A 10,000-nucleotide genomic window follows, 5' to 3' on the forward strand; every position below is an offset into this window, starting at 1 on the left:
TGTAGTTTATTGTGCCTTTACAATGCAATGCCTGATGCTTTGTTAACTAACAAAACAACAAATTTCATCATGTGTCAGTTAATGATATCTTCTCTCCCAGTGTATGGCTTTCTTGAATACTCAGAAATTGTCTTAAAATTTGAGGAGTTTTCTTTTGAAATATAGCTGTCACTCTAATTCCCTATCCCCCTTTCAGTCTTCATCTTTGGAAGAAAAATTTGCACTTGTTGCCACATTCTCGCCTGCTCCCCGCCCCCCGGGCCCCCAACAATTTCCCCAACCTCTCCCCAGTCACTCCTTTGCTTACTGGATTCTGGGCCACCATCAGTCCATGGCAACTCATCTTGAAGGCCACCACTGAATTGCTAACAGCCAAATTCAACCTCCAAATTTTTTTTACCTGATTTCACCTCCTGCTTCATTTTTTTAAATAGGAAAAATGAATGTGAACAAGTTTGAATTTTCTCAAATCACCCATTCTTACTCCCTTCCCTGTTGAGTGAGCCTATCTGTTGTTCAAACTCCATTCTTGAGACCCTTTCATTTCCTCTGGACTCTTACTCCATCAATAGCTTCTTTAGTATATTCCGATTTCCTCTTTCTACTGGCCACTTCCAAATTAGCCTATGAATGTGTTTGAGTATGTCTCATCTAATACACACAAACACACACACACACACACACACACACACACACACGCTTTGTCCCTTGATCCTGTGTCCTCCTTGAACTCTTATATTATCTTTCCTTGAAAAGCCAAATTGGTTAGCAAAACAGTTTCCACTTGCTATCTCCAAATTCTAACCTATCATTTTCTCTTGAAAACTTCAAACACCTTTTTGTGGCATCTAATGGGATGATTATACGTTTGTATGGTTTTCTTTTCTTATCTGATCAGTGAATGTCATGAATTATTTTAAAAAAATGTTGATCAATCCTTGGAGCGCCTTTTTTTTTTTTAAATTCAACCTGCTAATGTTTTATTTGGCAGTTTGCATGTCACAAATATTTACCCCTGTTTTCTTCTGAGAGTTTTATAGGTTTAGCTCTTACATTTAGGTTTTTGGTTTTCAATTTATTCTGAAGTTAAACTTAGGATTTATATTTAGAATCTAGACGGTGGTTCTGAAAGTACTGCTCCCACACCAGCAGCATCAATACCTCCATAAACTTGTTAGAAATGCAACTGCTTATAGGAATGCTTTCACACTGTTGGTGGGAATGTAAATTAGTTCAACCATTGTTGAAGACAGTATGATGATTCCTCAAATACCTAGAACCAGAAATAACATTTGACCCAGCAATCCCATTACTGGGTATATACCCAAAGGAATATAAATCATTCTATTATAAAGATACATGCATACATATGTTCATTGCAGCACTATTCACAATAGCAGACAGGGAATCAACCCAAATGCCCAATAAAGATAGACTGGATAAAGAAAATGTGGTACATACACTCCATGGAATACTATGCATCCATAAAAAGGAATGAGATCATGTCCTTTGCAGAAACATAGATGGAGCTGGAAGCCATTATCTTCAGCAAACTAATGCAGGAATAGAAAACCAAACACTGCATGTTCTCTCTTATAAGTGGGAGCTGAACAATGAGAACACATGGACACAGGGAGGCAACAACACACACTGGGACCTTTGGGGCGAGGGAGGTGAAGGAAGGGAAAGCATCAGGATGAAGAGCTAATGCATGCGGGGCTTAATACCCAGGTGATGGGTTGATAGGTGCAGCAAACCACCATGGCAGACGCCTACCTATATAACGAACCTGCATGTCCTGCACGTGTATCCCAGAACTTAAAATTAAATTAAATTAAATTTAAAAAAAAGAAATGCAACTTCTCAGGTTGTAACCCCAGATCACTGAGTCAGAAACTCTGGGAGTGGAGCACAGTGATAGTGGCAGGAGGCAGCCAAATGCCTGAAGCCAAGCCTGACGCCAAGCTACAAGTCAAATTCACAGACTGAATTGAGAACCTGTCTTCCCATTTGGTGCACTTTCCTCTGATTTCTCCCTACCCTTCACCTATTTAAATATAACTACCTTCCCTAATTGGTTTTTTACACTGTCATGCCCACCTTTGAGTGGTGCCTTTATTTTAACCTTTTTCACATACTCGCAAACCAATCAGCACACACTCCCCATTCTGAGCCCATAAAAGCCTCGGACCCAGACACACTGAGAGAGAAACCACCCAATTTCGGGTGAGGGACCACCCTCATGTTCACCCTCTGCTGGGAGCTGTTTCATTGCTCAATAAAATTCTTCTCCACCCTCCTCACTCTTCAATTGCCAGTGTGACCTCATTCTTCTTGGATGCAGGACAAGAATTTGGGACCCAGTGAATGTGGGTACACAGAAGGCTGTAACAACTGTAGCCCTCTGCCCTCACCAGTGGAGGGCAACCTCCTCACATGACAGGAAGCAGTGGTGGGGCTGAGCCAACCCTGGAGCCATGAGCCGGAGCAGGGTAAGGGGCTGACAGAGCTGTTAACATGCCATTGTTCATCGTGCTGCAGATGATGTGACTGAAAGAGTTAATTATCATGCTGTAGCACCCCCTCTGGGGCTTCAGGGTCGAGGGCACCCCTGCCTGGGTGCCACTGTGTTCCCCTTCTCTGGACACTGGAGTCCACTATGGGAGTGGCTTGTGACGTGCCTGGTCCAGCCACAAGTACCACACAGAGCCCATTTCTGTGCCAGCACTTGGAGAGGCCAGCTAGACCCTGCACTCTCTTGCTCACACACCCCCTCTCACCAGGGGCTGAGTGTGCAGTTGCAGCAACAGGAGAATCTGCACCAGAGTGCAGGTTGGGCTCTGCCAAGCAGGCTGAGTGGATGGTGCATCTCCTGCAGTGATCTGGTGCCTGAGTAAGTCCCAGACAGGGGCGTTGCCAGCTGGAGGTCTCCACCTGAGAAAGCGACTAAGAAAAATCCTACATCAACAGTAGTTTGTGTTTTAATGAAACTTCCAGGAGGTTCTGATACATGGTCAAATTTGAGAAACATTTTACTGGAAATGCATCCTTTTCATCCAAAAACATCCATCACTTCCAAAAGTTTCTTTCTTCCAGCCCTCTTTATTTATTATTGTGCTAAGAACACTTAATATAAAATTTACCATTTTAGCAAAATTTTGCAATATAGTATTGTATACAAAATTATGCAAAATTATTTATTATCTTTTGTGATAAGAACACAACATAAAATTTACTTTCTTAGCAAACATATGCAATACAGTATTGTTAATTGTAGACATTATGCTTTTTCAAGTAGATCTCTAGGACTTATTCACCTTATACGAGGGACACCTTGTACCCTTGGACTAATACCTCCTAATTTCCCCCTCCCCACAGCCCCTGGGGACCACCATTCTACTCTCTGCTTCTATGAGTTTGACCATTTTAGGTTCATTATGTAAGTGATATCATGTAGTATTTTTTCTTCTGTGTCTGGCTAATTTCACTTAGCCTAATGTCCTCCAGGTTCATCTGTGCTGTCATAAATAACATGATTTCCTTCTTTTTTAAGGCCGAATTATATTCCACTTTCTCAGTCTGTTTGAACTGTTATAACAAAATACTCTGCGGTTTATAAACAATGGGAATTTATTTCATTCAGTTCTGGAGTCAGGAAAGTCCAAGGTCAAGGTGCCAGAAAATCTGATGCCTGGTAAGTGTCATCTTTTCACTGTAACCTCAGGAGCAGAAGGGCAATGAATTTCTCTGGGATCTCTTTTATAGGGGCACTAATCCTGCTTATGAGGAGTCTGCCCTCATGATCTGATGACCTCCCAAAGTTCACACCTTCTAATACCATCTCCTTGGGGGTTAGGATTTCAACATATGAATTTTGGGGCACACAAACGTTCAGACCATAGCTCCATAGGGTATATATATTTATACACCACATTTTCTTTATCCATTCATCTGTTGATGGACATTTAGACTGCTTCCATATCTTGGCTATTGTGAATAATGTGGGAATAAACATGGGAATGCAGATATCTTTTTAAAATCCTGACTTCATTTCCTTTGGATGTATACCCAGAAGTGAGATTGCAGGATTATATGGTGGTTCTATTTTTAATATTTTGAGAAACCTCCATAGTGTTTTCTTTAGTGATTACAACAATTTCCATTTCCACCAACAGTGTCCAAAGATTCCCTTTTCTCCACATCCTCACCAACACTTGTTATCTTTTTTTGGTGTATATATATATATGTGTGTGTGTGTGTGTGTGTGTGTGTGTGTGTGTATAAAATAGCCATTCTAACAGGTGTAAGGTGACATCTCATTGTGGAAAAATCATATTCAAATAGATGTTAAATAGACATTCATATGCAATTTACCCTTGAACCCATCCATATACAATTTACCCAATTTACATGTTTGAACTGTGCAAGTCCACTTATATCTAGATTTTCTTCCACCCCTGCTACTCTTGAGCAAGACCAACACCTCTTCTTTCTCCTCCTCAGCCTACTCAGTGTAAAGATGATGAGAATGAAGATCTTTATGATGATCCATTTCCCCTTAATGAACAGTAAATATATGTTCTCTTCCTTAAGATTTTCTTAATAACATTTTATTTTCTCTAGCTTACTTTATTGCAATAATACAATATATAGTACATATAACAGACAAAATATGTGCTAATTGACTATGTTATTCATAAGGCTTACAGTCAACAGTAGGCTATCAGTAGTTAAGTTTTAGGGGAGTCAAAAGTTACGTGTGAATTTGAGACTGCATGTGGGGACAGCATTACTAACCCCAGCATTGTTCAAGAGGCAGCTGTAATTTAATATTAGTTCTGGACAGAATTTTTTTAGAAATAGGAAGATAATTTTGTTTAACATGAGAAACATGCACACATTATCATAAAATCCTAGGGGATTCCCATTAAAGAGAAGTAGAGAAGAAGGATAACCACTGTGACAACTATGGTTTAACACTGTTCTGAAAGTTTTAGAAAAAACAAGCCATGGAAATGAATTAGGTTGGTAATTATTGGAAATGACATAACAAAGTTATGATTTCCTTGTGTTCTTTTCCTAGAAAACCAAAGGAAATAAACTAATAAAAATTTACTAAGATGATGAGTTAAAAATGGCATATACAACATTAAAGATTTTGTATATATTCAACAATGCAGAACATATAATTGTAAAAAGAGCCCACTGACAAAAACAATTGAAATATGCAGGATTAAACTTAATTTGAAATATTCAGAACCAACTGAAATAAAGTTCCAAAAGTAACAAAAATACACAATTTAATAAAAATAGATACCATGCTTCTGGATACAGAATTCTCAATATCATAAAAGTTGTCTACAAATAAATGTATACATTTGGTAGAATTAGTAATGGGAAGGTGTACAATATTGAGATGCTAAAGTTCATGTGGACAAATAGGCAATAATAGTTTATAAATTTTTTAAAACAAAACTGGAACAGAGATCTATAATACTAGATATTAATGCATGTACATTTTCAGTAATTAAGAGTGGAGGCTTTGACTTGCAATTCTGATGGGGTAGCTTGCTATAGACCAATGCTCCTGCCAAGAAAACAAGAAAAGCCAGATAAAACAAAAAAACCATCTGTTTGAAGGCATTGGTGAGCTGCCAAGCAAAGAGAAGATAATGGAGTGACATCTTTAAGTGCTGAAAGAAAATAACTAGAATCCTACAGTGTTAAGCAAATAACAGTGTGGAGCAGAAGAACTGAATAAAGCAGATAATGTCCATACAGAGACCCTTTCCTCCTTGCAAGCTTCTCTCACTATCCCAAAGGCCTTTGGATCAAACTTTTATTTAGGACTCATCCTTAGGGTGGAGTAAAAGGGAGATGGACGGGAGAAGGATTCAGTGTTGCTTCTGTGCCTTACCCCTTGGAAACCAAAATCCCCTTCCCCTGCTCCCAGTTTTTGTTCTTTCTCTTTTTAACCCCAATTGGGATACAGGGAAAACTACAGTCCCCAGGGTTGTGGCCATGCCCTATGCAGAAACATTTCTGGAGAATCAGGTCAATTCTGCTGGCTTGTAGAGCTGCTTCCTTAATTCTTGTCTGTTTTTGCACATCCCCCTGGGATAACATGGGGACTTCAGTAGCTCTGTCTTTGGAATCACCTGCTAAGTATTTTTAAATGGATTAGAGGGTGTGACTTATCTTTACTCAACTTCTGACATAGGAATTCAACTCAGTATTCCACTTTCCATCTTAAATGGGGTTCAGTGACTCTGATTAGCCAAGGCAACAGATTATACAGTATGCATCAAAAGATGCTATCACCCTAATTATACAGTGCCAAGCATATGTAATGCCTCACAGGGCTGCTTCTTTCACAAATGGTCTCTCCATCTCTTCCCAGGCACCTTTCTCACTCCTAACTAAAGATGAATCAAGAGCAAGTTTCTCTCTCCTCTCTTCACTCCACCTGCATGGGAGGCTACTTCTTCTGGACAGTCAGAAGTTTTTTTATTATACGTTTTTTCCCAAAGAGATTCACTTGTCTTGCTATTTCAAAGCTCTCTCTTAATTACTTTCTTTTTAATAAAACTATATTTAAAGAAGATATTTTTCGCTTGAAACAACAATGCCTCTTTAAGCTGCTTAGACGTATGCATTTACTCTTTGAATCAACAATCTCAATTCTAAGAATCTATCCCAAATAGACACTTGGCAAAAGCATAAAAACATGCATGCACATGGCTATTCTTTAAAGCATTTTTTTAGATAGGAAAAGGCTGGAAATGACACAAAGGTCTATCAATGGGTGATTGCTTGACAGTTGAGAAGGAATTTGTAGGGAAATTGCTACAAAGAAATTAGAAGAGATAAAGAGCAAATGAGTTGGTGGGGAAACCCAGAGATAACAACATCAGGCAGCCCTTCCATCTCTAGGGCCAGAAGGACAAAAGGAAAAGCTGGTATTAGCAGCTAGGGCTTTCCAGTGAGACTGGAACCTCATAGGAGATGTGGCCAGAGACACGGCCCAAAGCAGAGGAGAATAGAAACCTGCTTCTTTCCTCTGTGCCTCTGTCTCCTACACTGTCTAACTCTACCTACCAAGGAAGGCTGGTTTGCAGAGGTCAGATCAAGAAAAGCTGGGGAAGGCAGAGGATACAAATGAGACATCAGATTCAGTTTCTACTAACTGCTTTTTTCCCCTCCCTTGAATATGGGTCCTACTTCTTTGTATATCCCATAACGTTGTTTATTGAAAATTAGAGCCGGGCGCCGTGGCTCATGCCTGTAATCCCAGTACTTTGGGAGGCTGAGGCTGGTGGATCACCTGAGGTCGGGAGTTCAAGACCAGCCTGACCAACATGGAGGAACCCTGTCTCTACTAAAAATACAAAATTAGCCAGGTGTGGTGGCACATGCCTGTAATCCCAGCTACTCAGGAGGCTGAGGCAGGAGAATCTCATTCCAGCCTGGGCAACAAGAGCAAAACTCTGTCTCAAAAAAAAAGAAAAAAGAAAAAGAAAAAGAAAGGAAGAAAGAAAATTTAGACATTTTGATAATACAGCAACTCTGGGTCATGGTTTTCTTTTCTGATATTTGTTTTTGTTGTTTTATTTGTTGAGTAGCTTTCCTGGGCCAAACCTGTGAAACTGGTCTTCCCAATGGCTGCTTATGTCTCTGTTCCTTTTTGTTTTTTTTTAAGTTATTGTTGTTTTTATGTTGGACTTATGAGGGATCATTCTTCTTTCTGCGTAGCCTGGTGGTTGGCCAATGATTGGGCAGACACTATACTCAAAACACTTGAGCCAATAAGGTTTCGGTTCTCTGTTGATGGATTTCTATGTAGGAAGAGTACAAACGTCAGGCTGTTTTCAATTTTCCTCCAGATTTTTCTTCCCACCAGACTCTTCTGCACATTTTCTCTGTATGTGCAACCTCGGTGTTGGCCAGTAGTATGCAGAGGGGCTTGGGCCATCTTGGTCTCTGTCGTGGATATGTGTAGCCTTAGCTGATATTATGCTTGTCCCAACAAAAACCTCAGATTAGAAAAATCATTGGTCAATTCCACTGACCCTCTGCCAAGACTGTTACTTTTACTGACATTGCTGCATGGGCATGGCCCACCTCTCCAAATCACGTGTGCCCAGCATGACCATGGTAGCAAAACTACTAGTTGTCACAGCCTGTTCCACTCTCACAAAACATCCATGTCAACCAGGCTGGCAGGAGCTTTGGAGTTGTCCCGGTAAAAAATGTCCTAAGCTCCTACTAATCTTCACAGTTCCACAGGTTTTCAAGCATAAATGCTTCTCCAATTGGCTATGCCTTTGGCAGATTCCAAGAGCATAGACATAGTTGTTTTTGTCATTTTTGTTTAGCTTCGCACTTGCTTTTGGGGAGAGGATTTGCTAACCTTCTTACTAAGCCATACCCTGAAGTTCTACTTCATTCATCTAATAAATATCTATTTCATACTTTCTTGTAAAGGTATTTTTCTGGGCATTGAGATTCCTTAATAAATAATACAGACCTAGTTCCTGTTCTTATGGAGCTTATGTTTTTACAAGGGAGATGACAAGTGACCATATAATCATTATTTAATTACAAATATAGTGAGTGCTACAATGGAAAAGCACTTAGACTTCTGTTTTTGTTTCATGTCTTATTGAATCAGCTATAACTTCTAGAAAATCATTACCATAACTTTGTAATAGCAATGATGTGTGTAATTTTCATGTTTCTGATTTTGATAAACATGCTTCTAATGTGTAACCACTAAGATAAATGATTTTAGAGATCATGTTGAAGAATTACATATTTATTCCTCATTTTCTAGTATGTTTTCCCCTCAAAAAATTTATGTTGAGATCCTTTTGTGATTCGTAAACATGATGATTAGGTTTTTATGCTTAGGTGTGAGATGTGCCTCCCTCACATCTTATTACGACATCTGTACATTACCCATCTGATGTGAGAAAAATAAAGAAGAAAAAAATTTATGTTGAAAGTTTTCAGATGCTTTTTCAGCATCTTTTGAGATTTTTATGTAAGTTTTCATATTAGGCCCATTTGTATCACATTTTATGTATTGAGATATTCTAATAGCAAAGTACTTTGCAGGACTCGAGTAAAATAAACTAGATGGAGATGGTGATCATTTAAATTTACCTGAATTTCATTGGCTTGTACTTTGTTTAGTATTTTATTGAAAGTGAGCTGGCACCACTATTTTGGTCCTATTATTTTTCAGTTTTTAATCATTTTTAATATTTTTCTGTGACCTGCAATTGTTTGTGTAAATGTGTGACAATTTAAACAAAAAGAAGGGAAAGAAATTTGGTAATTTATAATATTATATTAGTTATAGGACAGGAATACTACCTAGGCCCCAGACTCATAAAACCAAAATGTTTTACTAATGTATCTTGAAGGACTTTTTAAAAGATTATCTGGTTTATAATCTGAAGTTCTCTAGCCTTAAAAAAAATATAAACCTATGTCATAACAAGTTAATCTGACTGGCTTTTATTTAGTACTTTGAATTTAGTTCTAAATCATAATAATGACAACTCCTCAAGTTGAGAAAGATGGAGAAGTCCCACTAGGCAGAGAACTGTGACTCCCATGGCACCAGTAAGTATATGTTTATTATAGTACTTGTCTCATTGAATTAAAATTATTTACTTACAGGTAGATAATCCCCACTAGCCAGTAGCATCTTAGAGTGATGACTTAATCAGCTATCTGTCCCTACGTCCTGGTGCAGCTCCCAGCACATGCAGTTACTTCAAATCTTTATCATAGGAAGGAATGTATGGGGCCGTAGAGGGCACCCCAAAATCTAAATGCCAATTCTTACTCTTCCAATGTCCCAATAAAATACCTAAAGAAGAGATATTATACAGGCATAGAAATGATTTAAAGATAGGTTGAAGGAGGAAAACATGCAAATGTCAGAGACTTTCACTGATGGATGGACAGTCGTTACAATGTACACAGTGCT

At 38.8% G+C, this 10,000-nt stretch overlaps 1 non-coding gene across 1 annotated transcript; it reads left to right on the plus strand.

Annotated features, from left to right (window-relative positions):
• Window positions 1–8,864: 8,864 nt before the first annotated feature.
• On the plus strand, window positions 8,865–8,968 carry LOC112439003 (small nucleolar RNA U13). The gene has a single exon (XR_003027311.3). It is a non-coding gene; the product is annotated as a small nucleolar RNA U13 (small nucleolar RNA).
• The last annotated feature ends 1,032 nt before the right edge of the window (window positions 8,969–10,000 follow it).

The sequence above is a fragment of the Pan paniscus genome, chromosome 12, assembly GCF_029289425.2.
Source record: "Pan paniscus chromosome 12, NHGRI_mPanPan1-v2.0_pri, whole genome shotgun sequence".
Lineage (NCBI taxonomy): Eukaryota > Metazoa > Chordata > Mammalia > Primates > Hominidae > Pan > Pan paniscus.